The sequence below is a fragment of the Macrotis lagotis genome, chromosome X (genome assembly GCF_037893015.1).
Source record: "Macrotis lagotis isolate mMagLag1 chromosome X, bilby.v1.9.chrom.fasta, whole genome shotgun sequence".
NCBI lineage: Eukaryota > Metazoa > Chordata > Mammalia > Peramelemorphia > Peramelidae > Macrotis > Macrotis lagotis.
The window spans coordinates 681,120,373-681,125,581 of record NC_133666.1 but is presented as its reverse complement, the minus strand read 5'-3'; the positions used below and the strand labels follow the sequence as shown (position 1 = coordinate 681,125,581).

At 35.5% G+C, this 5,209-nt stretch overlaps 1 long non-coding RNA gene across 1 annotated transcript; it reads right to left on the bottom strand.

The window, feature by feature from the left end:
* Nucleotides 1-766: 766 nt before the first annotated feature.
* Nucleotides 767-3,000, bottom strand: LOC141497983 (uncharacterized). The gene is made up of 3 exons (XR_012471507.1): nucleotides 2,946-3,000; nucleotides 2,180-2,304; nucleotides 767-947 (listed from the first exon to the last, which is right to left on the bottom strand). It is a non-coding gene; the product is annotated as an uncharacterized LOC141497983 (long non-coding RNA).
* Nucleotides 3,001-5,209: the final 2,209 nt, after the last annotated feature.

Genomic DNA, 5,209 nt, shown 5'->3' with positions numbered 1-5,209 from the left:
AGCTATATATATAATATAAATATTATATCTATGCACATATAAATATTATATCTATATACACATAAATATCTATATATACATATATGGATATATAAATATAAATACATATGTATATATGAATATAAATATAATACACACACACATACATATATACTATTTCAGAGTTCCAAAATGATGAAAATACAAGATGTGCAGATTTAGAGATCCCAACCCAAATGTTCACATGGGCTATTTGTGGGAGAACTTTCTGAGTTTGTATTGATCCAGTCAGTCACAGACCTACTGAAATTTGATTCTAACATTGTGATGCCATTTTGGTCCTCTTCAAAAACAAAGGACAACAACCATAGTTCTAGGAGCACTTAACACTGGGGAGTGGGGGAGGTGGAGAGTGAATTTAAGACATCCTCATTTTACAGAAGAGGAAACTGAGGTACAGGGAAAAGGTATTACTTACCCAAGGGCATCCATTGATTTAAGGGTGGGGCTAAGATTAGTCTAAGGTCCAGTGTTAGGCCTCCAAAATCCTAGTTTATTTGTGTAAAGTTTGAAGCCTGAAGACCAGAAATACAAACTCCTTTCTCCACTTTTCCTTTTGCTTAAATAAGGCATCAGAAGGAATTCAAAATAAACCTATCGAGTTGAAAAAATATTTTTGGAATATATTGGACACCAGCTGGGATAGTTGAAGTGAGATTTAAAAATCTGGTAAACACAACCAATTCAGTCAATGGTACATATGCTCAACATTAAAAACCTACCGGAAAGACAATTTTTTCAGAAGTCCCTTTATTTGCTTTGCCACGTCGCATCTTGAACCCAGAGATTTCCGTCTGGTGAATCTTACAGAAATGCCAGTTTGGGCTTTCCAAATTACAGGGCCCAGGGCAAGGCTCAAACTTGGGGTTCCCTTGATATCGGACAGTTGACAGTCTCTAGATGGATCCCTGCCAATAAGAAATACCACTAGATAATTAGATACATAAGATACTTTCCAAACCTTATGGAATCTTATATAAATATTTTATGTATATATTTACATGCATACATAGGCATATATATAAATATATATGTGTTTATAGAAATATAAATATATGTTTATAGAAATATATATGTACTATTTCCATAGTTCTCATTCAAACAAAACATAAGATGTGCAGATTTAGAAAATCTAACCCAAATGTTCACAAGGGTTGTATAAGAGTTGTGAAAGGATTAAAGACTGGGTTTGCTAGGCAGATTCTCTGAGGCTGTAGACTGTGAGGATCCCCAGGTGCCCCCTAGTCTGCCTGAAAGATGGTATATCTATTATCCAATGCTAATAGTTAATAACAAATAATGCGAATCACTAGTATTTTTACAGCACTTGAAGGTTGGAAAAGTGTTTTACAAATATTGTGTCATTTGATCCTAGGTGGAACCATAGTGGATAGAGCACTGGGCTTTGAATCAAGAAGACTCATATTCATGTGTTCAAATCTGACCTCAGACAACTGGCAAGTCATTTAACTGTTTGCCTCAGCTTCCTTATCTGTAAGGAGTTAGAAAAGGAAATGGTAAAATCACTCCAACATTTTTGTCAAGAAAACCTCACATGGGACCATGAAAAGCTGGACATGACTGAACAACGATATAATCCTGGAAGGTAGGGTGCTATTTTTATTCTCCATTGTATAGAAAAGGAAACTAAGGCTGAAAGGGGAATGTGATCTTCCCAATATCATGAAAATGATAAGTAGCTAAGATAGGATTTGAACTCAGATCTTTCTGAGTTCAGACTTAGCACCACTATTGGCTATAGGTGCCCCATGTATCTGAAACATAGTGGACACTTAAAATACTAATTGACTGACTGAAAAAAATTTAATAAGCACATTATCAAGCACCTGCTCTTTACCTACATATATAGCTTATATATGTATATATATATATGTATATATACATATATTTATATATAATGAATATATATGAATAATAACACATATGCATATGACATTTGTTATGTATACATAGATATATGTATATAATACACTATACATGTATATATATATAAATATGGCTAGCTATATTTTATCTATATCATCTGTTTACCTTTCTACCTATCTATTCATTCATCCTCCATCTATCAATTTCTCCACCCATCCAGCCATTCATTCTTCTCTCTTTTCTTATATCTCACCCTTCTATCCATCCATCCATCCATCCATCCAATCCATTGTCTTATTGTGTCTCTGTTTGAATGCAGATTCTTTGACAATAGAGACTGTTTCATCATTTGCATTTGTAGCCCATACTGCTTGACACCTAGAAGATGATTCATTTATGATTATTGATTGATTGCTAGGCACTAGCATTCAAAAGATAAGATGAAAAACAGCCCCTGCCTTCAAGGAGATTCTGTTCTTCCATACTCATTTTTATAGTCATAATGTCTATATAGGTGTGTATATACATCTATATAATATTTCATAGTACTCATTCAAAGAAAACATGAGATGTACAAATTTAGAGAAGGTGAGCAGATACAATTAATAAAATGGCACTCATTCTCTTCCACTTTTGGCTTTGCTGAATGTCCCCCTAGACATATATCTCCTCCTCATCTCAGCCTCTGGAATTCCTAGAATCCTTCCCAGCAATCTAAGTTCTGTGATTTCTGTGTAAGTTTCTTTGATTTTCCTTTCCTCCTTCCAAGTATCAATGTTTTTCCTTCCTCAAATTATTTTGAAATTACTAATCTAGATATATGTGGTACTCTTTCTTCCCACCTCCAAGAATGTAAATGTCTTGAAGGTAGAGACTTTTCATTTTTACCTTTTTAACTCTGGTGTCTGGCATAGTCCCTGGAACATAGTAGGCACCTAATAAATATTTTTCCCAATTAAATTGTTTAGCTCCCATTTTATAATTAAGGAAAAGATGATCAGAGACAAGTTATGACTTACCTGAGGTCTGTAAGTGCTGTAATCAGGTTACAAAGCTGAGGACATGAAACTCCTTCTGGTTGCCTTTTGATGTCACAGTACAGATGGAGTCATAGGCTTCACAGCTGGATTGGTCCTTCATGGTCACCTAATACAAACCCCTAATTTTGTCTACCTTGAAGGTGAAGTATGGGTGGGAGGAAATGACTGGCTCAGGGGCACTTGACTAGTGTGGGAGCCAATTGAGTCTAGAAGTCTAGAAGCTAGGCCACATGACTCCAAGGTAAAATTTTCTTTAAAAATCATCTCTCAGATCTGTAAATCTTACAATAACCTTTGACCAATAGAATTCACATGTTGACCATCTCCATTTATTTATAAAGAGAAAGGTATGATTAATTCCGTCTCTCTCCCATTGAGCTCAAATCTATTTTTACTTTTGCTGCAATTATTGGGCTGCATGTACTGTTCATCTTGGCTGCTTAGATGTGATCCTGTAATGTGAGATATTTTTTTTCTTTTTTGGTTTGGATTTGTGATTTCCTTGATAATGGGATGTTCCAGTAGGAGAACTTTTTCCAAAGGTAGTATCTTTGCAACTTCAAGAGTCTTTGAGGGTTGATTGGGGGGGTATTGGGGAGAGGTGAGTGACTTGCACCCAGATTTTCTTGTCTCAGGAAGTCACCTAAGATTAGAGTAAGATTTGGAACAGAGCTTGGTAGTATGGTATTTGGAAGATTTGCCCCTCAAATATGTGATCATGGGCCAGTCACTTAACCTTTGATGGCCTCACTTTTTTTTTAATCTGTAAAATAGGATTAATAATAGCACCTTAATTCCCAGGATTCTCGCAAGGATCAAATAAGATAATAATTGTAAAGTGCTTAGCACAGTGGCTGCCAGTCTCCATGCAGTTAAAACATGGTTTTTTTTTTTCCCAATAGTGATATGTACCTGGGAGAGTTGGACCATAAGGGAAGCTGAGCACCACGGAATTAATACTTTTGAACTGTGGTTCCAGAGAAGACTTTTGTAAGTCCCCTCGACAGCAAGTAGATCAAATTAGTCAATATTTAAAGAAATAATTCAGACTATTCACTGGAAGTTCAAATACTGAAGTTGAAGCTTCAATACTTTGGCCACATAATGAGACGAGTCTCATTGGAAAAGACTCTGATGTTGGGAAAGATTAAAGGCAAAAGGAAAAGGGGCAGTAGAGGATGAGATGGAGAGATGGTATCATGGAAATAATGAACATAAACTTGGACAGATTTAGAGAGAGAGTGGAGGATTGAAGGGCTTGGTGTGCAATGGTCCATGGCATCAGGAAAAGCTGGATGCAACTGAATGACAACAACAGGTAAAATATAAATATATATATATATATATGTAAGTTTATATATAAATAGAAAAGATAAATATTGATGATTATTATCATCATTTTCATTATTAGCAGTATGACATGGGGGAGAAATGTCTTGTGTCTGTCACATACTGGCTGTGTGATTCTGGCCAAGTTATTTTATCTTTTACATGTTAGATCGCTCTTTAAAATCATAAGTTGCATACCTGGTGCCAACTTGAGTTGGTAATGATGATGAAGAGGAGCATTTATAAGGCCCCTATATGTACCAAGTAACTGCTACTTGGCCAGTTTGACTGTGATGTAAATAAGAAAAGGATGATGCAAAAAATTTCTGGAAGAAATAGTAGGGAGCTAGACTCAATTTTCAACTGTGAAATAGGAACAGCAGCTTTCAAATGCTGTGCTGATGAAAGGAGATCCTAATGTGATTTCTCTAGATTTTACTCCTTTCTGTTTTACCAGTGATAGGCCATCATGGAGAAGGCATGGTATAATGGATAGTGAAGTTACTTTGGGGTCACAATCAAGTTCAAATGCCTTTTTGGATATTTACCAGCTATGTGATTTTGGTTGTCATTTGAATGCAAACTTGAGTTTCTTCACCTATAAAATAGAATTAATAATAGTGCCTACTTGACCATGTGATTATAAAGGTTAAAGGGGAAAATAAATGATGCAAAGCATTTTGCATTAAAACAATATAAATGCCAACATCATTATCAGCAGCAGCACCCTTCAGTTCAAATTTCGCCCTAATTCTTGGATCATTCCCATCACTTGCTGCTGAAGGATGCTAGAGAAAATCTTGCAACTGAGTCCATAACATGTATATGTTACATAATTTCACTGGGTCCTCACTGGAACAAAGTAATACTTTTACATCTTCCTGACTTCACCTTTTCAATCACATTGGTTCTTT